The sequence below is a fragment of the Schistocerca piceifrons genome, unplaced genomic scaffold, assembly GCF_021461385.2.
Source record: "Schistocerca piceifrons isolate TAMUIC-IGC-003096 unplaced genomic scaffold, iqSchPice1.1 HiC_scaffold_1684, whole genome shotgun sequence".
In the NCBI taxonomy this organism is placed as follows: Eukaryota; Metazoa; Arthropoda; class Insecta; order Orthoptera; family Acrididae; genus Schistocerca; species Schistocerca piceifrons.
In genome coordinates, this window is record NW_025727550.1 from 338,021 (window position 1) to 350,496 (window position 12,476).

At 50.0% G+C, this 12,476-nt stretch overlaps 14 non-coding genes across 14 annotated transcripts; 10 read left to right on the plus strand and 4 right to left on the minus strand.

Annotated features, from left to right (window-relative positions):
• Positions 1-319: 319 nt before the first annotated feature.
• Trnar-acg lies at positions 320-392 on the minus strand. Its single transcript has one exon. It is a non-coding gene; the product is annotated as a tRNA-Arg (tRNA).
• A 441-nt stretch (positions 393-833) lies between these two features.
• Positions 834-925, plus strand: Trnai-uau. The gene is given in 2 exon segments: positions 834-871; positions 890-925. It is a non-coding gene; the product is annotated as a tRNA-Ile (tRNA).
• A 111-nt stretch (positions 926-1,036) lies between these two features.
• Trnad-guc lies at positions 1,037-1,108 on the plus strand. Its single transcript has one exon. It is a non-coding gene; the product is annotated as a tRNA-Asp (tRNA).
• Positions 1,109-1,690: 582 nt separating this feature from the next.
• Trnar-acg lies at positions 1,691-1,763 on the minus strand. Its single transcript has one exon. It is a non-coding gene; the product is annotated as a tRNA-Arg (tRNA).
• Positions 1,764-2,204: 441 nt separating this feature from the next.
• On the plus strand, positions 2,205-2,296 carry Trnai-uau. The gene is given in 2 exon segments: positions 2,205-2,242; positions 2,261-2,296. It is a non-coding gene; the product is annotated as a tRNA-Ile (tRNA).
• Positions 2,297-2,407: 111 nt separating this feature from the next.
• On the plus strand, positions 2,408-2,479 carry Trnad-guc. The gene has a single exon. It is a non-coding gene; the product is annotated as a tRNA-Asp (tRNA).
• A 572-nt stretch (positions 2,480-3,051) lies between these two features.
• Positions 3,052-3,124, minus strand: Trnar-acg. The gene has a single exon. It is a non-coding gene; the product is annotated as a tRNA-Arg (tRNA).
• Positions 3,125-3,565: 441 nt separating this feature from the next.
• Trnai-uau lies at positions 3,566-3,657 on the plus strand. Its single transcript is given in 2 exon segments — positions 3,566-3,603; positions 3,622-3,657. It is a non-coding gene; the product is annotated as a tRNA-Ile (tRNA).
• Positions 3,658-3,768: 111 nt separating this feature from the next.
• Positions 3,769-3,840, plus strand: Trnad-guc. Its single transcript has one exon. It is a non-coding gene; the product is annotated as a tRNA-Asp (tRNA).
• A 6,527-nt stretch (positions 3,841-10,367) lies between these two features.
• Positions 10,368-10,459, plus strand: Trnai-uau. Its single transcript is given in 2 exon segments — positions 10,368-10,405; positions 10,424-10,459. It is a non-coding gene; the product is annotated as a tRNA-Ile (tRNA).
• A 111-nt stretch (positions 10,460-10,570) lies between these two features.
• On the plus strand, positions 10,571-10,642 carry Trnad-guc. Its single transcript has one exon. It is a non-coding gene; the product is annotated as a tRNA-Asp (tRNA).
• A 582-nt stretch (positions 10,643-11,224) lies between these two features.
• Positions 11,225-11,297, minus strand: Trnar-acg. Its single transcript has one exon. It is a non-coding gene; the product is annotated as a tRNA-Arg (tRNA).
• Positions 11,298-11,737: 440 nt separating this feature from the next.
• Positions 11,738-11,829, plus strand: Trnai-uau. Its single transcript is given in 2 exon segments — positions 11,738-11,775; positions 11,794-11,829. It is a non-coding gene; the product is annotated as a tRNA-Ile (tRNA).
• Positions 11,830-11,940: 111 nt separating this feature from the next.
• On the plus strand, positions 11,941-12,012 carry Trnad-guc. The gene has a single exon. It is a non-coding gene; the product is annotated as a tRNA-Asp (tRNA).
• Positions 12,013-12,476: the final 464 nt, after the last annotated feature.

Here is a 12,476-nt window from a genome sequence, read left to right on the forward strand (position 1 = left end):
CAGAGCGTGGTTTCGATCCACGGACCTCTGGGTTATGGGCCCAGCACGCTTCCACTGCGCCACTCTGCGGTGCGTGACATGGGACACTTGGAAAAGCGTTGTCTGCGTCGCGTACCGATTAATTAACTGTGTGACATCTCTCAGCTTGACTTGTCTCGACTTTGCTCGACTGACGCTACGCTGACGCTTGCACGAAGCGATATTTACCACGATCGTCTCGAGATGCAGCTGCGAGATGCTCAGGATTGACATTGCACTGCACGCAGGTGGAAACATTCGAACGCACTGCCTAGCTACGCGCCCGCAACTAACAAAATGCCGACCCTGCCAGGATTCGAACCTGGAATCTTCTGATCCGTAGTCAGACGCGTTATCCGTTGCGCCACAGGGCCACTGTTCGCGTTTCGTAATAAGAGGCTGCTACACACCGCGGAGCAACGCGTTCTCGGTGGCTCGTCAACCGCGTGTCGTCCACTGACAACGGCGGCGCGGCCACTCCGGTCTTCCGCACTCTGCAGGGAGCTGCCAAGGAAGGCATCTCCCCTCTAGCTGCTCGGCCATGGTGCGCCTGCATAGCTTAGAGCTTGCCACACATCTGCCCTCGCCGTTGGACAGGTAGCAGACGGCAAGGCGCGCGTTTTCTGCAATTTTTCGGTGATGACAAGCGGCTGATATGCTTGTAAGTGTAGCATATGAAACAAGAATCGTATGAAGCATCCGTAGACGGGTGCTAAAGTCGCAGTATGGCCGCAGGTGACGGTCGTATGATGGATCTGTAGCCACAACAGGTTGGCAGCAAAGCGAATACCGCTAACTGAAAGCACCCTGCTGTAGCCCCAGTGGCGCAATTGGTTAGCGCACGGTACTTATAAGGCAGTAGCCGTGAGCAATGCCGGGGTTGTGAGTTCGAGCCTCACCTGGGGCATACTTTTATTTCGTAGCAGCTGACTCTGAAAGCATCGGGACGCTAGATTTGAGATGTATCACCTACTTGAGAATCATAAGTGAGCGTGCATTGTAGGTACCGATTGCGTATTCCTCGGTAGTATAGTGGTTAGTATCCCCGCCTGTCACGCGGGAGACCGGGGTTCGATTCCCCGCCGGGGAGGTGCGATTTTTATATCGCAAAAGTTGCACGTGTGGCCCGAAAGGACATTAACGTTGTGATCGAGAAATGTAGTTGCTGCAGAATCGTAAGAAAGTCTGCGTCTTAGGAAGTGTTTCTCGTATTCTTCACACCACGTCGTCGTCGTTTCAGAACTTACAGGGTTTGCTGTTGACGCTGAATCATCGCACCCGAGGCTTAGTGAACGAGCTCGAAGCACCCAAGAAAAAGAATAATTTTAGCAGAGCGTGGTTTCGATCCACGGACCTCTGGGTTATGGGCCCAGCACGCTTCCACTGCGCCACTCTGCTGCGTGGAGGTGTTCGCCCTCTGCGGTGCGTGACATGGGACACTTGGAAAAGCGTTGTCTGCGTCGCGTACCGATTAATTAACTGTGTGACATCTCTCAGCTTGACTTGTCTCGACTTTGCTCGACTGACGCTACGCTGACGCTTGCACGAAGCGATATTTACCACGATCGTCTCGAGATGCAGCTGCGAGATGCTCAGGATTGACATTGCACTGCACGCAGGTGGAAACATTCGAACGCACTGCCTAGCTACGCGCCCGCAACTAACAAAATGCCGACCCTGCCAGGATTCGAACCTGGAATCTTCTGATCCGTAGTCAGACGCGTTATCCGTTGCGCCACAGGGCCACTGTTCGCGTTTCGTAATAAGAGGCTGCTACACAACGCGGAGCAACGCGTTCTCGGTGGCTCGTCAACTGCGTGTCGTCCACTGACAACGGAGGCGCGGCCACTCCGGTCTTCCGCACTCTGCAGGGAGCTGCCAAGGAAGGCATCTCCCCTCTAGCTGCTCGGCCATGGTGCGCCTGCATAGCTTAGAGCATGCCACACATCTGCCCTCGCCGTTGGACAGGTAGCAGACGGCAAGGCGCGCGTTTTCTGCAATTTTTCGGTGATGACAAGCGGCTGATATGCTTGTAAGTGTAGCATATGAAACAAGAATCGTATGAAGCATCCGTAGACGGGTGCTAAAGTCGCAGTATGGCCGCAGGTGACGGTCGTATGATGGATCTGTAGCCACAACAGGTTGGCAGCAAAGCGAATACCGCTAACTGAAAGCACCCTGCTGTAGCCCCAGTGGCGCAATTGGTTAGCGCACGGTACTTATAAGGCAGTAGCCGTGAGCAATGCCGGGGTTGTGAGTTCGAGCCTCACCTGGGGCATACTTTTATTTCGTAGCAGCTGACTCTGAAAGCATCGGGACGCTAGATTTGAGATGTATCACCTACTTGAGAATCATAAGTGAGCGTGCATTGTAGGTACCGGTTGCGTATTCCTCGGTAGTATAGTGGTTAGTATCCCCGCCTGTCACGCGGGAGACCGGGGTTCGATTCCCCGCCGGGGAGGTGCGATTTTTATATCGCAAAAGTTGCACGTGTGGCCCGAAAGGACATTAACGTTGTGATCGAGAAATGTAGTTGCTGCAGAATCGTAAGAAAGTCTGCGTCTTAGGAAGTGTTTCTCGTATTCTTCACACCACGTCGTCGTCGTTTCAGAACTTACAGGGTTTGCTGTTGACGCTGAATCATCGCACCCGAGGCTTAGTGAACGAGCTCGAAGCACCCAAGAAAAAGAATAATTTTAGCAGAGCGTGGTTTCGATCCACGGACCTCTGGGTTATGGGCCCAGCACGCTTCCACTGCGCCACTCTGCTGCGTGGAGGTGTTCGCCCTCTGCGGTGCGTGACATGGGACACTTGGAAAAGCGTTGTCTGCGTCGCGTACCGATTAATTAACTGTGTGACATCTCTCAGCTTGACTTGTCTCGACTGACGCTACGCTGACGCTTGCACGAAGCGATATTTACCACGATCGTCTCGAGATGCAGCTGCGAGATGCTCAGGATTGACATTGCACTGCACGCAGGTGGAAACATTCGAACGCACTGCCTAGCTACGCGCCCGCAACTAACAAAATGCCGACCCTGCCAGGATTCGAACCTGGAATCTTCTGATCCGTAGTCAGACGCGTTATCCGTTGCGCCACAGGGCCACTGTTCGCGTTTCGTAATAAGAGGCTGCTACACATCGCGGAGCAACGCGTTCTCGGTGGCTCGTCAACTGCGTGTCGTCCACTGACAACGGCGGCGCGGCCACTCCGGTCTTCCGCACTCTGCAGGGAGCTGCCAAGGAAGGCATCTCCCCTCTAGCTGCTCGGCCATGGTGCGCCTGCATAGCTTAGAGCTTGCCACACATCTGCCCTCGCCGTTGGACAGGTAGCAGACGGCAAGGCGCGCGTTTTCTGCAATTTTTCGGTGATGACAAGCGGCTGATATGCTTGTAAGTGTAGCATATGAAACAAGAATCGTATGAAGCATCCGTAGACGGGTGCTAAAGTCGCAGTATGGCCGCAGGTGACGGTCGTATGATGGATCTGTAGCCACAACAGGTTGGCAGCAAAGCGAATACCGCTAACTGAAAGCACCCTGCTGTAGCCCCAGTGGCGCAATTGGTTAGCGCACGGTACTTATAAGGCAGTAGCCGTGAGCAATGCCGGGGTTGTGAGTTCGAGCCTCACCTGGGGCATACTTTTATTTCGTAGCAGCTGACTCTGAAAGCATCGGGACGCTAGATTTGAGATGTATCACCTACTTGAGAATCATAAGTGAGCGTGCATTGTAGGTACCGATTGCGTATTCCTCGGTAGTATAGTGGTTAGTATCCCCGCCTGTCACGCGGGAGACCGGGGTTCGATTCCCCGCCGGGGAGGTGCGATTTTTATATCGCAAAAGTTGCACGTGTGGCCCGAAAGGACATTAACGTTGTGATCGAGAAATGTAGTTGCTGCAGAATCGTAAGAAAGTCTGCGTCTTAGGAAGTGTTTCTCGTATTCTTCACACCACGTCGTCGTCGTTTCAGAACTTACAGGGTTTGCCGTTGACGCTGAATCATCGCACCCGAGGCTTAGTGAACGAGCTCGAAGCACCCAAGAAAAAGAATAATTTTAGCAGAGCGTGGTTTCGATCCACGGACCTCTGGGTTATGGGCCCAGCACGCTTCCACTGCGCCACTCTGCTGCGTGGAGGTGTTCGCCCTCTGCGGTGCGTGACATGGGACACTTGGAAAAGCGTTGTCTGCGTCGCGTACCGATTAATTAACTGTGTGACATCTCTCAGCTTGACTTGTCTCGACTTTGCTCGACTGACGCTACGCTGACGCTTGCACGAAGCGATATTTACCACGATCGTCTCGAGATGCAGCTGCGAGATGCTCAGGATTGACATTGCACTGCACGCAGGTGGAAACATTCGAACGCACTGCCTAGCTACGCGCCCGCAACTAACAAAATGCCGACCCTGCCAGGATTTTTTTTTTTTTTTTTTTTTTTTTTTTTGTACGAAGTCCGACGCCTTATCCATTTTTTTTTATGCTTTATCCATTTTTTTTCTTTTTGTATTTCTTTCACTGTGTTGACCCAGTGCAGCTCGGGGGAGGCGCGTTGGGCAGGGGTCGAAATCCGAGGCCTGGCCATGACGTCTCCTCCTCCCTGCACTGAAGCACAGTGGCACCAATACGTAGTAATTTCCCTTGGTTCAGAGTCTTGTGATACTGATATGTGGACACGGGGCTTGTGATGCAGTGTCTATCCAAACAGGTAAAAGCTTGGCAGGAAAGCAAAATAAGTAAGAGCTAGCGACAATGTCTTCCCTATCGTGAAGTGAGATCAGTATGCCCCTATACCGGTGCCATTAATGTAACTGGCGCAGGAGCGATCAAGAGAAGTGGAAACTTAACCAATCCCCTGCTTTTCGAAGACAATACTAAGCATATTCGCAAAGTCCCTCTTAAGATGTGGGAAAGATTGTTGCGTCCAGTACTCATGAAGCATGTAACCAATAAACGAAATAAAATCGGAAATACCATCACCATCAACCACTGCAAAAATGTAACGGCCAAGAAGCCACATAATGGTATTGTTCTTTGTCCCGGGATAAAAAACCGTGTCCGGCCAGCAGAGAATATCAGTTGTAAATGCCGATTCCGAGCTCCTGGTGAGTAACGCCAATCGTCGGCGCAGCCAGTACCACATGCGAAGACGGTCAGCGCAGGTAAATCGGTGTTGGAGTGTATCAACACAACCACACGTTTGACAAAGCGGAGAGACACTTAAACCTATGCGATGAAGTCGTTCATTCGTAGGAATCAGCTGGTGAACTACCTTATACCATAGGGAGGCAACAGGTGCTGAATGAACGGGTAAGCTAATATTCGTCCATATGTGACGCCAATTAAAACGGGGATATTGCAAAACAATCGGGATGGAAGAAGAAGACCTGTGCCATTTGTCAAGCAGTGTTCGCATAGTAAAAACAGGACGACGTTGGAAGTGGAGATCCAGATAACTAATCTCAATGTAGAAGTCCCGAACATGCCGTAGCTTCGCATTTAGAGGCCCTACGTTAATAGGCGGTGACAAGCTCGCAGGACGAACGACATGGAATAATCGCGAAGTAACAGTCGGGGACTCAGAAAATAAAAGATGGAGGGTGCGCTTAACATAAAGGGCAGCAGCCTTGACACGGACATCGGTGAACGACAAGCCGCCCTCAAGTCGCGGCTTCGTAAGAACATCACAACGTAATTTAAAAATGTGCCCCCGCCAAATATATCTGTTAATAAGCTGGACCATTTTTGCACCCTGCATTCTGGGAAGCGGAAACAACTGAGCAACATAATATACTTTACATAAAACATAAGTGTCTAATACATGCTTTTTTTGCAGTATCGGTATCGAACGCCATGAGTGTTCGAATAAAACACCTTGAAGCTTGGAAATGGCCACTTGCCAATTTTTCGCAGCCATACGAAGAGGACACCGTTCAAGATAGATACCTAAATGTGTATGATGTTCAACAGCCGTAACCCACGGAACAACCACATGTTCAAAGCCCCGCAAATTCAGGAGTTTGCTTTTACGGGGGTTGATACGAGAACCTGAGGCCGCAGAAAATTTATCTAGTTCCATTTTCAACGGCGGCACTTCTGCGGTGGAACGAAGCAAAACAACCAAATCATCAGCATAAGCTGTTGCTGTCAGGGTAACCCCAGAGATCGTAAGACCACGAAGTGTCGAGTTGAGACGTGTGAGGAGTGGTTGAAGGGAGAGAGCATAAAGGGTCATGGATAAAGGGCTACCTTGCGGGACGCCACGTTTAATATCAATGACCTTCGTTAGCTGGCCATTAATGTCAATCTTAGCAGAAATACCAGTCGTCATATTCTTAAGTACCAGCAGCGCCTTTTCATTAAAACCGAGTCGGCGCAGCAGAAGCTCTAAAAACGAATGGGACACACGATCAAAAGCCTTACTAAAATCAACAAATAAAAGCGCACAGGAAATATTGGTGACAGCGACAATCGACACGACATCACGATACCCCGCCAGAGGAGTCAATATGGAGCGCCCTGGAAAGCAGCTTTGACAAGGAGTTATCACAGGTGTAAGCAAGAGGGATAGACGTGCATTAACAGCCCTAGCAGCCGTCTTATAATCAAAATTTAAAAGGGTTAAAGGACGAAAGTCACTAGCTGTCTTCAAACCAGCAGATTTTGGTATCAGGACAACCGTACCTCTCTTGAAATCGGCTGGAATTGTGCCACCATTCAAGATTTCATTTACAATATCCGTAAAAACAGGCCCTATAATAGTCCAAAAGCGAACAAAAAATTCCTTAGGAAGGCCATCCGGACCAGGAGATTTGTGAGATGGTGAACAAGCAATGAAAGCTGAAATTTCGTCTGCAGTAAAAGGAGCTAAAAATTCCACATTATGGTCCTCTGTTAAAACTGATGGGATAGCAGTTAAAATCTCATCAACATCAAGCGGATCAGAATCAGCCACAGCATATAAGGTCTCATAGTAGCAGGTAAGTTCATGGGTTATTTGATTCTGTAAGGTAAGCCGGCAACCATCAGCTGCCATAAGGCCGTCAATCAATACACGTCGACGGTGCTTGTGGTGACGAAACAGGTGGTACATGGAAGTCATTTCATGTGCTAAGGTGGACGGCGGTTTAGATTTAATCTTCAATCCTTCCATCTGAAGCCGTTTAATACTAAGGAGCTTGGCTTTAATTTTCCGAATCTCAGAAAGGTGGGCACCTGTCATTCGAGAAGTATCATAAAGTTCGCGAAGCACCGAATAATAATACTCAAAAGTCAGTTTCAGATCTCGCGCTCTATTATAACTGTAGGACATTAAAGTGCGACGTAGTTTTGGCTTCGCACAGTGGATCCACCAGTGAAGCTTAGACGGATAGTATCGCAGAGAACGTAAACACATGTCCCACGCCGTCTGTATTAGAGGTTCGATGTCAGGGTCATCGAGCAAGGAGACATTTAATTTCCACAGCGGCCGATAAAGTTTAAGAGGCTGACGCTCCAAATTAATTATAACCGCAAGGGCACAATGATCCGTAAAACTGGCTGGAATAACATCTACATTTAAAACAGAAACACTAAGGGGATCAGAAATATACAATCGGTCCAGTCGACTACTTGACGTGGCAGTAAAAAATGTAAATTTAACTAAAGTGGGGTGTTTAACCTCCCACGCATCGCGTAGTCGTAGTTGACGTACAAGAGAAGGTAGCTCGAAACAATAATTAAAATGAGGGGATTGGTCCTTAGCTTGTAATACACAATTAAAATCACCCCCTAATATCAAAGTCGCAGGATTTTTGCGTAAAAGATAAATCAGATCCTCTTTATAAAAACGAGACCTTTCCTGCCGTTTGCTGGAACCAGAGGGGGCGTAAATATTAACCAAGGTTGTGTCAAATAACCGACAACCAATACCCCTTCCCGAGTCTAAGAGCTCAATTTCGGTAACGGGGATACCGTCACGAATTAGTAAGGCAGTACCTGTGGAAAACTCAGGCGCAAAATTTAGAATAGTGCGAAAGCCAGGAACAAACAGGTGTGCAACGGAGACTTCCTGCAGGAAAACAACATCAGCTGCAGAGTCATAAATGAACTGCTGCAGAGACGCTAACTTCAGAGCAGATTGAATGCTATTTATATTTAAGGTAATAAACGTGTACGCCTGCAACATCAACAAAACAAAAGGGAAAATGAACCCTAATTACACCACATTAGAAGCAACGACATCCAGATCATCAACATCAGACATGGCAGAGGGTGATTGCCCGGAATCAACGGAATCAGAGTCATCCTTTGCATGCTTGTGTTTTTTCCGCACCGCGTGAAGATTGGGGGGCACTTTCACCCGACGGCGTATCTGATGCACACCAGATTCAAGAGCAGGTGGAGTGGGGGGTTCGAGATCAGGCACGTCAACCAAGGCATCCGAAGGATTAGCAGGGCGAGAGGAATCAGAAGAAGGAGCAAGCAAGGGGAAAACTGCATCAGGAACGTCGGCACCGGCATCAGAAGGTGTAGGTATTGGAAGTGTAGGAGGTGGAGAGATAGGGTTGGAATCCGCTGAAGCGGAGCGCGCAGTTCTAGAAGCGATTTTCCGACAAACAGCTGTCTGCACCGAAGTGTCGTCAACATGTGGTGATGCCTGTGTCGGGGGGGATGTCAACACCACCTCGACCGAATGTTGGGGCTCTTGCGCCGACGGCGTGGCATCAAGTTTGACGTCATCAGGCAAAGCAGGAGACACAGTGGGAACAGAATCCAAAACAAGCATGGGAGATTCCGGAAGTCTCTCGTCAGATCCGCAAACCGGCTGCGAAACAGCAGCTTCGTCATCAGTGCTACCGGTATCACTAGCACGACGGCGTTTGTTATTGGAAACAGACGGGATCGGTGTAGAAGCAGCCGATACATCTGGGCGAGTGGGTAACGGGGGGAAACCTGCATCAGAGGAAGGTGTCACCCGTTGTGAAGAATCTACTGCAGGAGGCTGACACGAGACAGTGGAGGAAGCTGCTGGCACAAGATCGGCAACCGTTAATTTGCGGCGTTGTGCTAGCCCATTTTTAAGCACAAACACCCGCTTAGGGCAATTAGCACGAACATGACCATTTTCATTACATAGAAAACACGTACCAACTTGCCCCTCATAAGTAAGATGAACACGATAACCACATACAACCAGATGGGACGGTATGTTCGACTTAATATGCATTTCAACCGATCTGACACCATTATAACATTGCAGCTTATGTTGTGCAGACCAACGTTCATTTCGAATTGACCGAACGGTACCATAACCAAGCAAAGCTTCCTTGAGGTAACTGTTTTCAACTTCAGGGGGTAAATTATAAACCCGAACTGTGGTATACGTAATTTCAGCATTTGAAACAGTAACACTGCTAACAGAACCATCTCTATGACGGAACGACACTTGCTCACCATGTTTAAGTAAAATCTTATCTAGCAAAACCGGGTTCAACAATTTCACAAAAAAGCAGTAAAGTTCTGTGTCAAAATACGCCGTATGTACCTGGTCCGATGTAATGCCAATCGTATCCACAATCCATTCGTGAATTTCCAACGAAGTTGGTTGAACATTTCTGGTAGCCTTGTTAAACTGAAAACTGAGAGTACACTTCCGCGGAAACAACCGGGAAGCCATAACACTTAATTAATGCGGCAAGAGCCGCTATACAACACAAGACACAACACAAACACTAAGGCGACGAAACAACGAAGAAAAGAAGACAAAGAAACGTCACACACAGAAAGTAAATAGTCACAACCCGAGGGAAACGGCGGATCGAATACACAGCACGTGCGATCGCTGTCGCGTCTCAAGCGGAACTGTGGATTCGAACCTGGAATCTTCTGATCCGTAGTCAGACGCGTTATCCGTTGCGCCACAGGGCCACTGTTCGCGTTTCGTAATAAGAGGCTGCTACACATCGCGGAGCAACGCGTTCTCGGTGGCTCGTCAACTGCGTGTCGTCCACTGACAACGGCGGCGCGGCCACTCCGGTCTTCCGCACTCTGCAGGGAGCTGCCAAGGAAGGCATCTCCCCTCTAGCTGCTCGGCCATGGTGCGCCTGCATAGCTTAGAGCTTGCCACACATCTGCCCTCGCCGTTGGACAGGTAGCAGATGGCAAGGCGCGCGTTTTCTGCAATTTTTCGGTGATGACAAGCGGCTGATATGCTTGTAAGTGTAGCATATGAAACAAGAATCGTATGAAGCATCCGTAGACAGGTGCTAAAGTCGCAGTATGGCCGCAGGTGACGGTCGTATGAGGGTCTGTTGCCACAACAGGTTGGCAGCAAAGCGAATACCGCTAACTGAAAGCACCCTGCTGTAGCCCCAGTGGCGCAATTGGTTAGCGCACGGTACTTATAAGGCAGTAGCCGTGAGCAATGCCGGGGTTGTGAGTTCGAGCCTCACCTGGGGCATACTTTTATTTCGTAGCAGCTGACTCTGAAAGCATCGGGACGCTAGATTTGAGATGTATCACCTACTTGAGAATCATAAGTGAGCGTGCATTGTAGGTACCGATTGCGTATTCCTCGGTAGTATAGTGGTTAGTATCCCCGCCTGTCACGCGGGAGACCGGGGTTCGATTCCCCGCCGGGGAGGTGCGATTTTTATATCGCAAAAGTTGCACGTGTGGCCCGAAAGGACATTAACGTTGTGATCGAGAAATGTAGTTGCTGCAGAATCGTAAGAAAGTCTGCGTCTTAGGAAGTGTTTCTCGTATTCTTCACACCACGTCGTCGTCGTTTCAGAACTTACAGGGTTTGCTGTTGACGCTGAATCATCGCACCCGAGGCTTAGTGAACGAGCTCGAAGCACCCAAGAAAAAGAATAATTTTAGCAGAGCGTGGTTTCGATCCACGGACCTCTGGGTTATGGGCCCAGCACGCTTCCACTGCGCCACTCTGCTGCGTGGAGGTGTTCGCCCTCTGCGGTGCGTGACATGGGACACTTGGAAAAGCGTTGTCTGCGTCGCGTACCGATTAATTAACTGTGTGACATCTCTCAGCTTGACTTGTCTCGACTTTGCTCGACTGACGCTACGCTGACGCTTGCACGAAGCGATATTTACCACGATCGTCTCGAGATGCAGCTGCGAGATGCTCAGGATTGACATTGCACTGCACGCAGGTGGAAACATTCGAACGCACTGCCTAGCTACGCGCCCGCAACTAACAAAATGCCGACCCTGCCAGGATTCGAACCTGGAATCTTCTGATCCGTAGTCAGACGCGTTATCCGTTGCGCCACAGGGCCACTGTTCGCGTTTCGTAATAAGAGGCTGCTACACATCGCGGAGCAACGCGTTCTCGGTGGCTCGTCAACTGCGTGTCGTCCACTGACAACGGCGGCGCGGCCACTCCGGTTTTCCGCACTCTGCAGGGAGCTGCCAAGGAAGGCATCTCCCCTCTAGCTGCTCGGCCATGTTGCGCCTGCATAGCTTAGAGCTTGCCACACATCTGCCCTCGCCGTTGGACAGGTAGCAGATGGCAAGGCGCGCGTTTTCTGCAATTTTTCGGTGATGACAAGCGGCTGATATGCTTGTAAGTGTAGCATATGAAACAAGAATCGTATGAAGCATCCGTAGACAGGTGCTAAAGTCGCAGTATGGCCGCAGGTGACGGTCGTATGAGGGTCTGTTGCCACAACAGGTTGGCAGCAAAGCGAATACCGCTAACTGAAAGCACCCTGCTGTAGCCCCAGTGGCGCAATTGGTTAGCGCACGGTACTTATAAGGCAGTAGCCGTGAGCAATGCCGGGGTTGTGAGTTCGAGCCTCACCTGGGGCATACTTTTATTTCGTAGCAGCTGACTCTGAAAGCATCGGGACGCTAGATTTGAGATGTATCACCTACTTGAGAATCATAAGTGAGCGTGCATTGTAGGTACCGATTGCGTATTCCTCGGTAGTATAGTGGTTAGTATCCCCGCCTGTCACGCGGGAGACCGGGGTTCGATTCCCCGCTGGGGAGGTGCGACTTTTATATCGCAAAAGTTGCACGTGTGGCCCGAAAGGACATTAACGTTGTGATCGAGAAATGTAGTTGCTGCAGAATCGTAAGAAAGTCTGCGTCTTAGGAAGTGTTTCTCGTATTCTTCACACCACGTCGTCGTCGTTTCAGAACTTACAGGGTTTGCTGTTGACGCTGAATCATCGCACCCGAGGCTTAGTGAACGAGCTCGAAGCACCCAAGAAAAAGAATAATTTTAGCAGAGCGTGGTTTCGATCCACGGACCTCAGGGTTATGGGCCCAGCACGCTTCCACTGCGCCACTCTGCTGCGTGGAGGTGTTCGCCCTCTGCGGTGCGTGACATGGGACACTTGGAAAAGCGTTGTCTGCGTCGCGTACCGATTAATTAACTGTGTGACATCTCTCAGCTTGACTTGTCTCGACTTTGCTCGACTGACGCTACGCTGACGCTTGCACGAAGCGAT